Consider the following 14,029-nt stretch of genomic DNA (forward strand, 5'->3'; position numbering starts at 1 on the left):
GCCCCATTTTCAGCAGCGCATATTAGAATTTACGTGCTTAGTAAGTTGAGCGCACACATATTCTAATTAAAGCCAATTAGTATCAATAATTGCTTAAGTGGCAATTATTGGCAATGATTGGCTTGTAAACATAATTAAGTTATGCGCAATACAGAATATGACCAGAATTGCGTGCACAACTTAAGTTGCACTATAAGGTGGAGCACCATCAAAAATAAGTCTATAAATCACTGTATAAAATTTAAAATGAACTCGAGCATGAACAGGGAAGAAATCCTACCAAACTTCTTAGTTCTTATCACAAGTTGGGCAGCTGTATATTGACGAGTCTAAGCAAAGGCATACACATACATAAAAAGAAGGTTACAACTGTCCAAGTTTATTTATTTATTGAGATTTATTAACCGCCTTTATGAAGCGATTTACCCAAGGCGGTGTATAGCAGGTACAGTTTAATATAAAACTTACGATTTTGTTAACAGCATAACAATAGCAAAAATAACCAAGAATAAACACAAATACAATAAATGAGGTAAACTTGAAAACAGTAAACTGAAGCCTAATAATCAAACTACCATGAAACAGTATCAAAAATATACACATTTAAGCGTACTGAAATTCAAATAACAGAGATATAATATGATGTAAGCATAATACTAAAGAAACACCTAATAAGCATGCAATAGAATATTCAACTAACATAGATATGATGCTAAAAAGTTTCAACAATATGGCTTACCATATTGCCGAGGGACCAAGAGCAGATATATGTTGGGAACAAGGTGCATGGTACAGAGTCACGCAAGTTCTTTATATAGTTAAGCAAGTGTGGCAATATCGATATTTGGACTAAGAGCCTAAAATATTAAGGGAAAAAATACCTTCTAACAACATCACAATTGTTGCAACTTATGATTGATCAAGCATTGAAGTAGATGACAGCAGAGAAAGACCTGTACGGTCCATCCAGTCTGCCCAACAAGATAAACTCATATGTGCTACTTTATCTGTATATCTGACCTTGATTTGCATCTGCCATTTTCAGGGCACAGACCGTAGAAGTCTGCCCAGCACTAGCCCTGCCTCCCAACCACTAGCCCCGCCTACCACCACCAGCTCTGCCACCCAATCTCCGCCAAGCTTCTGAGGATCCATTCCTTCTGAACAGGATTCCTTTATGTTTATCCCATGCATTTTTGAACTCCGTTACAGTTTTCATCTCCACCACCTAGTGGTTAGAGCACTGGTCTTACAATCCAATCCACCACTCTCTCCGTGAAAAAGTACTTCCTGACATTTTTCTTGAGTCTGCCCCCCTTCAATCTCATTTCATGTCCTCTAGTTCTACCGCCTTCCCATCTACTGAAAAGGTTCGTTTGCGGATTAATACCTTTCAAATATTTGAACGTCTGTATCATATCACCCCTGTTTCTCCTGTCCTCCAGGGTATACATGTTCAGGTTGGCAAGTCTCTCCTCATATGTCTTGTAACGCAAATCCCATACCATTTTTGTAGCTTTTCTTTGCACCGCTTCAATTCTTTTTACATCCTTAGCAAGATACGGCCTCCAAAACTGAACATAATACTCCAGGTGGGGCCTCACCAACATCTTCTACTTATATGCTCTCACAAGGTGGATTTTCTGCGTGTCTTAGTTTCCTGGCACATGAGGAGAGGCTCAAGAGGTTAGGGCTCTTCAGTCTGGAGAAGAGACGGCTGATATAGGTCTATAAATGAAGGGTGTATTTCCAAAACCCACTAAATTCATATTAGTTGCATTGGACTTAGTGGGTTTTGGAAATAAACCCTTCAAATGCATCATAATCTCCAACTTAAAGAATTGCATTCTATACAATGCAGCTTCTGAAATAAATATAAGTTGGTTTGTTTTATAATGTAGTTCAGGTACGTTTTAACACATCAAACACTTCTACAGTGCTTGGCCATTCGTAATGGGCACAACTGTCTTTCTGTTTATGCTTACAGAGACACACATGGTGGGTAAAGTCACTGTTAGGTCAGAACATCCACAAAATAAGCCTGATCCGGTCAATGTTCAAAGCAAACCGTGTATACTCTCGCAAACAAGTACCAGCTAATATTTCTGGCCACTGCTGGAAAGAAATGTTTGGAATAGAGACAGGCTGCATTTAATGAAGCCCAGAGAAACGTGTCAAACCTTTTAACCTAAAACCATAGGTAGCGGCAGGGCAGCATGGAACACCTTTCCAAGGGCTAGATGCACTAAAGTCCTCAGAAGAGCCGTTCCCTTACCGATTCCATAGCGAATGGTTTAGTGAAGGACGTCCATGTTAGGCACTTTAGAAGGACGTCCCTGACGAGCAGGACGGGCTTTTCTTCAAGGGTGCTCGATTATGCCCCTCCTTCAGGTCTCTCTCAGCCAATCACAGCACGTTTAGCTCTCACTGGTGTCAGCTAAACGCGCTGTGATTGGCTGAGAGGCCGTGGGGGGGGGCCTCACAATCGATCATTAGCCCTCTCTTCAGCTGCCGATGAGGAAGGGAAAAATGTCTCAAAGGAAGATTTAAAACAGAAGAGCGAGAGTAAAAATTAAGAAATACGACGTCCTTTTTTGTTGTTGTTGTTGTTTTGCATGAAGGATGTCCATAAAGGACGTCCCAGACGAGCACTTGGACAGTTGGGGTTTTTATTATTAAGTGAAGGACGTTCAAAAAGAACGTCTTTGGAGTATGGGGGGGAGGGGGTTTCAGGTGAAGGATGTCCAAAAAGGACGTCCCTGATGACATTTTTTTTCTTCTGATTCTTTCCTTTGCCCCAACGAGAGGTGTAGACCTCCCATTAGGTTTTCCATGGTAAGGGGATCGGAAAATGGTAGTGCATCTCATTATAATAGCCTTGCAACGGTAGTGCAGCTAATTATAATAGCCTTTGGATCATCTGCATTCCATTTACGTTAGCTGCTACCGTGATCGGAAAATGGCTTGGAGAAGCCTTTAGTGCATGCCACGGTTTACTACTTGCTCGTTAATGGCTCATTAATGGCTCGCTAAGTTTAGTGCATCTGGCCCCAAGTGTTTTGCGAAAATGTAAATTAGCCAGGAATAAAGCCACTCATAATCATTTGCAGAGCTTTTACCTTGATGAGGATACTTGTAGTTTCTCTATCAGGACAACAACCAAAAAATGCATCACTAGAGAATGTTTCTGAAAGGCCCTCCCAGGGCTGCCCATAAAAGTTGCCAGAGAGATATTATCAAATGATTAACAATCCAGCCAGTTTGGATGAAATTTCAATTGGCAAAAATGTTATCCAACAGATATTAACTACGCTGCAGCATGAACAGTTTTATAAATTTCAGCTACTTTAATGTATATCGTATTCAAAATAAGTTGTAAAAAATATTCTATTACCCAATCCTCAGATCAGTTCACAAAAGGAAAAAAAACTTCAAAAAGAGTGTGTATCCATCAAAGCAAGAGGGGAGATGAACCCAGTAAGAAGGCAGGGTGTATGTATGGCCAGAGCTTGTATTTCATTTTTGCAAGAAAGTGATTGGTAGTGTAAAAGCAATGCAAATTAGCTATGCAAATGCTAACACCACCCATTCTGTGCCCCCTATGCTCCCTTCTAATACTACAATTAATGTGCAAGATAAATGAAAACTAAGAAGAAACAACAGTGAAATAACACAGGCCAGGATGAGTGGATGCAAACATGGTGGTTGCTCCAGGTATAATGCAACAAGCAACACTCCTTCTCCTAAATCTATCCTTTTCTTCTCTTGGTTCTCCAGTTCCCCCATTCTTCCAGGCTGAATGGGCCACTGCGGGTTATCCACACTTGACTTTCCTCCCACTGTGCATCTCCACAGGCCAAGGAATATTTAATCTGTATCTGACATCATTTCCTGCTGCTTTGGGCCCAAATCTCACAATAAGACCTGTGAGATTTGAGTTCAAGGCAGCAGGAGATGATGTCTGATTAAATGCCTTTCCTGCTGCCAGTCAGTAGGGATCCAGGGTGGGAGGACAATGAGTATAGGAAATCTCATGGTGGCGTTTTGGTCCTGGGAAAATGGGGAGGGTGGAGAACTGAAAGAGAAAGAGAGAGGGGATGAGTGTGTCAGGGGATAAGAGCATGGGTGAGAAGGTGGGGGAAGGGAAGAATAGAATTTGAAAGGAGGAAGCAGTGGATTTTCCCAAGTCCATATCTTAATAATGGTTTATGGAATTTTCTTTCAGTAAAGTATCCAAACCTTTTTTAAACCCTGCTAAGGTAACTGCTTTTACCACATTTTCTAGCAAAGAATTCCAGAGTTACATTACATATTGAGTAATGAAATATTTTCTCTGGTTTGATTTAAATTTACTATTTAGTAGTTTCATTGCGTGCCCTCTAGTCTTAGTATTTTTGGAAAAAGTAAACAAGCGATTCACCTCTACCCATTCCACTCCACTCAACATTCTCCCTATAGACCAAATGTAGGAGAAAATATTTAGTACTGCCTCCTAAATCTATCCTGCACATCCCACAAACAGTTGAATTTTTTCAGCTCTCAGCTAGGCATCTAAACAAAAAAGACACCATCTTAGAGTCGATCGTAACGATAAGTTCAACGAAGGGAGCAGGTCCACTAGGAATTTGACTACAATCTTCTGAGAAAGAATTCCTCTGGAGGCGTAGTCTATGTGCCTGTGGCAATCCACTCCACAATCCAGTTCCACAAAATGCCTACAAATAACCTGAGTAAGAAGACACAAGGTTGACTCATGGAGGTCTGACTCCATGACCATCCATTATGCTCATCTAATTGTGTGAAGAGCTTTTCTGAAAGTGCCTTAAGGTGTTTCAGAGCAGAAACACACACACACACAAAACAGACAAAGTAAAGGTCAGATGGCAAAGAACATGTGTATCTTAGGTAAAGAAAATAAGGCAGAACAAGAGCAAAATGAGTGTTCTTCAAGTTGCTGCTTGGAATCTTGTGCCTGGGGCTTTCTATTAAAGAAGCAAGATGTTATCAGAGATCATCTACTGTCATCTTCTCTGAACTTCAACTGGTCATACACAGCTGTGACAAGATACAGTTTTAAAAACCAGTTTGATGTTTCATGTTGGAGCAAAATTCCTTTATGACAAGAGAAGGAAATTGAGCGCTTACATGTTTGAACATGACATCTAATACAAACGATGCAGTTTTATGGACTATTATCTTAACTCAAGATGAGAAATATGTTTAAAACTTCTTGGGGGGGGGGGGAGGGTGTTCCATTTCAAGTGCAAGGAAAAAGAACACCATCACAAATAACTTGAATACAAAATCCGAAGGAATACTTACAATGCAAAGGCGTTTCAAAAGGCAATGATTAAATGCTACACTACATTAGTTCCCTTCAACTAAAATGATACTGTACGTGGCTGTTTGGACCGCCCAGCTGACACTGCCATGAACCAGAATTTGCATAGAAATAAACACATTGCCTGCATTTGATTCTGTGATTCCACAAGGACAAGCACAGCTGTTTCGTTGGAAATAAGATCAGTAGCGCAGAACAGATAAAGCTCTGATTCATGAGGACCAAATGTTTTCACTCACTTCAAACATTTGTCAGAAGGTATTCTTTCATCACTAATGTTTTCAAGTCACTTGTGTAAAAGGACTTGCCAGTGTTGTGTTTAACTGAAATTAAACAGCAAAGGATTTTTGGGGCGTGATATGTGTCTGACTTTCTAAGAATGCAATTCTCTGAATACTTGTCATGACTCTACTAAGGTTGGTTACCAAATACATTATATCTAGCCACCCATCAGTATCACAACTCCGTTCCGTTTCAGGCCACAAAATCCCATCAAAAGGACAATACCGGGACAGTGCACGGCTGGAGTGGGGACAGAGCTGGCAGTTACCCAGAAAGCGGTGATAGTCAGAACACTTTCTGGATAACTACATGGATAAAGTTAGAGCAGAAAAATTACTGTCCTGAGAGTGCTTTGTATATCATGATAACGCTCGCCACTCTACCTCGGTATGCAGCGTCTCTTGCTGAATATCCATGAATAATTTAAAAACCGTAGCCAGTATTTAAAGCATTTACCATGGAGTTTAAATATTGACCTCTTTAAGGTTTTTGTTCTTAGGCATGTTTCACCCAAGCAATAGTGACTACTGGGGAGGCTCCATCCCTCTGTAAGTCTGTATGCATAAGCACAAAAACACCACACAAACATACGAAGACACATACCTCATGCAGCCCCTGTTAATCTAACAAGACACACTTTATCATGTCCTTTCACACGCAGTCCCCGAAAAGGCATGTGTGACTTTGTAAATGGAGGGAGGGGAAATGAGATATTTTGACACACTTTAAGAGTGCATTTTTCAACTTATTTTATTAACCTTTATTTACAGTAAAGTTTAATTATACCTGTCAAGCATGGAAAAATTATGTTCTTACTTGATAATTTTCTTTCCTTTAATCATACCAGACAAGTCCAGACTAATGGGTTGTGTCCATCTACCAGCAGAAGGAGACAGAGAAAATAGTTCCAAGTAAACCGCCCCTTAAGGGTATCGTGCAGCCTCGAATGTTCAGTATTTCGAATAGCCAAGCAATGGTGCTCTGAAGTCTAGAATAAAACACAGTTAATACCAAACAGGCAAATTCTTGGAGCCAATATGCAGAACCTCACTGTTCCTGCTTGGCCAAAGGCAACTGCAACCTCCCCTCACAGTAAAGTAAGCGAGAGGGAATGGTCCATAATATTACATCTGTGCTCACCTCGCCCTCTGGTGGCCAGAACTGGTGGCTGCTGTGGACCGTCACCCGTTCCAGATTTCAGGTCAGTCCGGTCCGGATCTTCCGGGCTACCAGACTTGCTTGCTTGGATTGAACCTACACAGCACCCGTAGTTTCCTGGTGATTGTTGCAGCTGAGCTCCAGGTGCTGCTGGGCTTATTAGCCATTCTGAAACCTTGCTGCTTTGCCTTTGCACTGCGTCTAAGGCCCTGGTATGTTGGTGCTTGTTGCACTTCAGCCTGAGTTTGTTTCCTTGCTCTTGTTCTTGCCTTAAGCCTTGCCTGTTCTAGTTAGTCTATGTTTAGTTTAGGGTATTGCTTATTTACTGTATTGCTTGTTTCCCAGTCCTGTGTCTTGTTTGTATGTCTTGTCTAGTTTTGGGTTTATCTGTGTTTGTTCCCTGCTTCAGTGGCTGCTTGCAGCTTTTAGTTCAGTCTCCTGTCTAGCTGTGTTTATTCCCTGTTTCAGTGGCTGCTCGCAGCTTTCAGTCCTGGCTTTTAGCCTATCCTTTCCCTGCCTTGCTGTCCCTGTGCTGCCTAGCTGTTAGCCAGTCCTGCCCTGTCCAGTAAAGTTCTGCCGGCCACCTGAAGCCTTGAGCTCAACTCTTGGTGGAAAGTGGCCAGGTGCAGGTGAAGCCTAACTGTTTCCAGCTTTGAAAACGTGACACATACTGAGCTTGCTCAAGCACATAGAGATCTACCCCTGAATCCGTGGAAAGAACTCCGTGATGCCAAGTAACAGGAGGCACAACAACAAGTGGCAGGAGATTGAATAGAGAAGATGAAGTAGGCAGTGCTGTAGGACATCCCAGCATATTGAAGCATCGTGGAACAGCCAGGGATACCTAAAAGAAACAACACTCTGACATACTTTAGCCAGGGAGGGCATCTGGACTGGTCTGGTATGATTAAAGGAAAGAAAATTATCAGGTAAGAAAATAATTTTTCCTTCCTTGTCATCTATACCAGACCAGTCCAGACTAATGGGATGTAGCAAAGCAGTTTCCCAAAGGGGGGGTGGAGAAAAGAAGAATGCTGAAGGTTGAAAAATCAACAAAGCTATACACACAGCAAAACACTGATCAGCAGAAAAGGATTCGAATAACCGAAACACCAGGCTACCAAAATGGAACAGAGCTAGACACTAGAAAAGGAACTGAAGCCGTAGAACGTAAAACAAATGCCCTGAGCAAAAGAAAAATTACATACCCCTGTCTTGAGTCCAAGATGGTCGGATGAAGTGACCCTAACAAGTACTAGGAGTACACAACCCCAAACAGTGCGCCACACTTCATAGAAGAAAGGAAGCAAGGCCCAGGAACCACCCAGACCCGCACCTAGTGAGAGAATCAAACTCCACAGAACGAGAAGAGACTCCAGAGTCGAGAGAACCAACTAACTGGAGCTATAGTCTCTCTAGGAGAGCCATGAAGAAAAGGGCAGCAGCATACCAGGATACAACCGTAGAAAGAGTACTCCTCAACCAGCTCGCTCTGGATTTAGGGATGAAAGAACAGAGCCAAGAGAACAAAAGGAGACAAAATTTCAGAAAGAGAGTCGAGAGCCACACTGTGGAGAAAAGACCCCCAAGGTGCCAAGTAGCCACAAAAGGAGCAGAGACTAATTCAAACTCCAGCAATGGAGAAGCTTCTCGCCAGACACCAAGAGGCTACAGCAAGAAAAGCTGCCACAGGAACGGTAGCTAACAGGAGACAAGACAGCCTTGTCTAGCAGTCTAAACTGCGGTATGCAACAACTGCTGAGAAGTTACTGTATCCAACCCGTAGAAAAAAGCTGGGGTTGACCGACAAGATGAAACAGTGCCCAACAGGCAAAGGTGAAAATATGCTCCACAGTCAGAGACTGAACTGTGCTCAAGGGACAGAAAAGAAACTGCGCTCATCAGGCAGAGTAGGATCCATGCTCAATGAGAACAAACGGATTTGCACTCAAAGCACACAAACTGAGCCACGCACCTCTGGCAAAGATAGAAATGCACTGAACAAGCAGAGAAGAAGCTGAGAGTAACAGACAGAGAATGAGCAGTGCCCCACTGAAAGAGCTGGATGTTAGAGGTACCTGCAGAACAGAAGCTGCGGTAGCAATGGAACTGTGTATAAAACGCAGACAAGGAACTGCTTTCCACATACAAACAAGGAGCTGCGCTCCTGACACCGGCAAGGAACTGCGCTCCTGACACCGGCAAGGAGAGGCGCTTCCTACGCAGTTATGAAGCTGTGTAGCACCTGCAGTCACAGAGCTGTGTTCCACTTCATCCAATTTGCACAGAAGAGTTGTGCTAAACATACAGAGATGGAGCTACACTCAACAGGCAGTGGAGCTGCGCTCTGCACGCAGACAGGGAGCTGCGTTCCATACCATGCCACACACAGACAAGGAGCTGCGTTCCACAGGCAGACACAGAGCTGTGTTCTACACGCAGACATAGGACTGTGCCCCACGCTGAGACCTGCAGAGAAAGAACTACACTCAACATGTGACAATGGAGCTGCATTCAACATGCAGAGACGAAACGTTGCAGAATAAGCAGCGAAGGAACTTCACTCAACATGCCATGATAGAGCCGTCCTCAACATACAGCGATGGAGCTAAAACCAACCTGGAACTGTAGAACTGTGCCCAGCATGCAGCGATGGAGCTGTGCCCAACATGGAACGGTGGAACTGCATGGAATAATGAAGCTGTGCTCAACATGCAACGATGGAGCTGTGCTCAACATGCAGAGATGGATCTGTGCTCAAATGCAGCAATGGAGCCGCGCTCAACATGCAGCGATGGAGCCGCGCTCAACATGGAACAGTGGAACTGCATGGAATAATGAAGCTGTGCTCAACATGCAGCGATGGAGCCGTGCTCAACATGCAGAGATGGAGCCACGCTCAAATGCAGCGATGGAGCTGTGCTCAACAAGCAAAATGCATAGATGGAGTCCCAGGGAACAGCCAGAGAAGAAGGTGATGCCAGGAGGCCAACAGGAAAGGGGCACAACTTGTGGAAATGCAGACCTGGCGCTGCACTCCCCTGGCCCAGAGGGACTAAAACTACAAGAAGAGAAAGCCCCATGCCATAAGAGACACTCTCGATCCTCAAGTGGTCTCTGAGCCACAATGACCGCCCTCCTAGGCAACCGATATGGAGCAGCAGTAAACATAGAGAAAGAATTCCCGCCAAGAGGGAGGTAAGCATCACGGAGCTAGAATCCTCAGACCATAGGGAGCAAAATGCAGCCTTAAGGCAGTGAGGAAGAAACAACTCTTGCCAGGTCAGGAACAAAGAGGAAGCTGCCCACTAACACCAAACTGAGGAAAAACCAGCTAAGGGAGAGTCAAACTCCAGACCTAGAACAGATCTACTTCCTTGCAGAAAAGTAGAGAAAAGCACAGAGCTAAGAGGCGATAATCCAGATGCACAGCAATAGATCTGCGTCCCTAACAGAAAAAGGAAGGAGTGCCAAATGTGCTACGAGAGAGGCACCTGAAACTAGAAAAGGCAAAATCCGCCTGTGCCAGGCTAAAATTCCCACCCGAAAGCAAGGGAAGCAAGGAAGAGCTGTGGCAAACTAGTCCTAAAAAGGCACATTCCCTGAGTCCAAGCAAAAGACTGGCAAGAATGGCGCTCCTGAGGGTACTCAGAAGAGGGATTTGAGCTAGCAGTTCCACACCAAGGGCAACTCAGACCCCCACCAGAAGGAAAGTACCCTGCAGACAAACCAGAGCAGACAGGAGGGATCCACTGGGACGAGAGAATCAGAACCTCCTTAAGGAAGGGAGGAAAAACTGCTGCCAAAACAAGAATTAAATAATCAAATAGCAGGGGCGTCTCAAGCAAGATGCCAGAAGCAGCATAGACCGGACGGTCTGAAAAAGAACTGACCAAGAGCCGCGTAAGGCTGACAGGAATGAAAAAATTACCCGGGATTAAAAAGACCGAGCCTGCAGCCAAACAGAGCCAGCGAGAGACTTTCCCCACTTTGGAAATGCGAGACTAAGACCTCCGAACCGCAAAGGTACAAGTTCCAGCAACGGGGCCGCCCTCTGAACCAGCCGCCATCTAGGACCATGAAGAGGAGAAAAACAATGGAGTTTTGTTATCCAGACACGAGCCGTGCCCCACAAAAAAAAAAAAAAATCAAAGCAACTGTTACCAGCTCAGAAGGGTCCAAGATCAGAATCAGACGCCAGCCAGCGAAATTCAAAGAAACTTCGCAAGCGGCCCCCTAGAATACATTGCCAAAGGCGGGAAAATAAATCAGGTAACAGGCAAGAGAAAGATGGAAAAACAAAGTTTCTTCTTTTTTTTTTTTTTTACTTTATGTATTAATTTTAAACAATACAATATTTGTAGAAACATACATCTGCATATATTATTGAAATAAGAAAAAAAAACCATAAATGTGACAGTGGGCTGGTAAAAATAAAGTAGAACAGCATATACAAACATACTTCTAGGAAGTTAATTCCATTTTACAGGATTAAATAGCTATCTAGCAGTGACCATGCTTTATAAAAAGACAAGACATGACCAAACCTTATGGCAGCTATCTCCTCATATCGCCTGTAGTAAGAACAAAGCAGGTTCCACCATTCATGAAACTAAACAAGCTAATCATTTTTCCAGTGCAGTGCAATCAGATGAAGGGCAAGAGAAATCATTAAGTTAAACCTTTTTTTTTTAAACAACCTTCTTCACCAGTGACAGGAATTAAAAAAGGTTTACCTCAGAGGCAGAAATTCAGATATACCTACGACCACAGAAGAGAAGAACAAGTTACTCCATGCCACAATCAACCATCACCCTGCAAGAAAGACAGCCAGGGGAGGTAGGGGAGGGGAGGGAACCAGGGTCACTGGATATCACCCTAGATGGCAAATGAGAAACTCAGGACCACTGAGTATCATCTAAAACTAGTCCCAACACGGCTACCAGCACACCCCTGGCTCCACTGTCACCAGAAGAATCTGGGACGGGAGCTACCAGCCAGCAATCCAGAGCAGGTGCACGATCCGTCCACCATCCGCTAGGAGACAGAGAAAATACTGAACATTCCAGGCTGAACAATACCCTTAAGGGGCGGTTTACTTGGAACTATTTTCTCTGTCTCCTTCCGCTGGTAGATGGACACAACCCATTAGTCTGGACTGGTCTGGTATAGATGACAAGGAATGCCTTTATTTATAACAAATTGTTTAAAGAGAAGTTTATTCCGAAGAAAGGTTAGAAGATTAATTATCCTATATAATAATTCTCACCTCCAACAGGATGTGCCTGGGACCTTGCCTGCCGGAAGTGGTCTGCTAGGCAGGAACGCACTGACCTCAGTGACATCAGTGACAATTTGGCAAAGCAAAACAATCTGAGTGCTGGCCATTAGGACACAGGGTTGATAGGAGAGTTTTAAAAGACTGAAGGAACCGAAAGTGTTAAATGGGGAGAGGGGGGGAGTTCTGAACGACTGAAAGACATGAACATTTGGGAAAGGAAAACAATCTGAATGCTGGCCATTAGGACACAGGGTAGATAGGAGAGTTTTAAAAGACTGAAGGTTATCAATAGAAATCAAACAAAATAAAACATGGAAAAGAAAATAAGATGATACCTTTTTTATTGGACATAACTTAATACATTTCTTGATTAGCTTTCGAAGGTTGCCCTTCTTCGTCAGATCGGAAATAAGCAAATGTGCTAGCTGACAGTGTATATAAGTGAAAACATTCAAGCATTACTATGACAGTCTGACAGGGTGGGAGGATGGGGGTGGGTAGGAAGTATGCATGGGGACATCAAAGCATATCATTGATATTCTAACAGGATGGGTGTGGATAGGTGAGAGGTGGGGTGATCAACAGAGACATACAGCTTTATGGTTTATAATGGGCTAGGAACCCCAGATCCTTGTTAAGTCCTTTCTGTTGGGTGTTAAAATATTCAATCATTCTGACTTCAAAGGTCTTACGTTCTTGTATGGTTTTAAAGTTACCTTTCAGGATTCTCACTGTGAAGTCACTGGTACAGTGTCCTGGTCCTGTAAAATGCTGACCAACAGGTGTGGGAACCCTACTGGCACCAGTATTGTTCATGTGATGTCTATGTAAATTGAATCTTGTCTTAAGCATCTGGCCTGTTTCTCCAATATAGCATCCTTCGTTACATTTTTTACACTGAATGATATATACCACATTGGAAGATGAGCAAGTGAAAGATCCCTTTATGTTGAATATCTTTCCTTTGTGGATGACTTTGGGGTCCTGTGAAATATTTTGGCATAGTTTGCAACTGGATAAATTACAGGGAAGTGTGCCCTTCTGTTCCTTTTCAGTCTGTGATGGAAGTTTACTTCTGATTAGCTTGTGTTTTAAGTTGGGTGGCTGTAGGAAGGCCAGTACTGGTGGGGATGGGAATATCTCTTTCAGTAATTCATCCTCCTGGAGTATAGGTTGTAGATCTCTTATGATTTTCCTCAGTTTTTCCAGCTCTGGATTGTATGTCACTACAAGGGGGATTCTGTCTGTGGATTTTTTTCTCCTTGTACTGTAGCAGATTCTCCCTGGGTGTTTTGAGGGAGGAGGCAATATTCTTGGAGATTATTTTGGGGTTGTAGCCTTTCTGTTTGAAGGATGCAGTCAGGCTTTTAAGGTGTCTGTCTCTGTCCCCTGGGTCAGAGCAGATACGGTGGTATCTTGTGGCTTGGCTGTAAAAGACTGAAGGAAACGAAAGTGTTAAACTGGAGAAGTGGGGGGGGGAGTTGTGAATGACTGAAAGACATGCAAATTTGGGACAGGAAAACAATCTCAATGCTGGCTATTAGCACACAGGGTACATAGGAGAGTTTTAAAAGACTGAAGGAACCAAAAGTGTTCGGCGGGGGGGGGGGGGGGGGGGGGGGGGGCAAGTTCTGAATGAATGAAAAAAATGAAAATTTACGAGAGGAACACAATCTGAATGCCGGGCATTTGTACACAGGGTAGATAGGACACTTTTTTTTAAAAATGAAGGACGTGAAAGTATTACATCTTGGGGGAGGGGTGAGGAGGAAAGTGGTGGGGTATCCAGATACTGGGCATTAGGGCCACGGGGGTACATAGACTTTTGAAAGCCTTAAGGAACCCAAAGTGTGGGAAGGAGGAGGAAAAGGAGGGGAGGGAACGGGGTGAGGAGCATTAGGAACAGGGGAGGGGGCCCTGTCACACACTCTCATTCTCACACACACTGTCACACAGACAGTCTCAAT

The 14,029-nt window shown here is 43.5% G+C and overlaps 1 protein-coding gene across 1 annotated transcript in view; it reads right to left on the reverse strand.

Annotated features, from left to right (window-relative positions):
* NAV2 (neuron navigator 2) overlaps positions 1 to 14,029 on the reverse strand; it is a 463,718-nt gene that overhangs the window by 297,248 nt on the left and 152,441 nt on the right.

Source organism: Microcaecilia unicolor, chromosome 4 (assembly GCF_901765095.1).
Source record: "Microcaecilia unicolor chromosome 4, aMicUni1.1, whole genome shotgun sequence".
Taxonomy (NCBI): domain Eukaryota; kingdom Metazoa; phylum Chordata; class Amphibia; order Gymnophiona; family Siphonopidae; genus Microcaecilia; species Microcaecilia unicolor.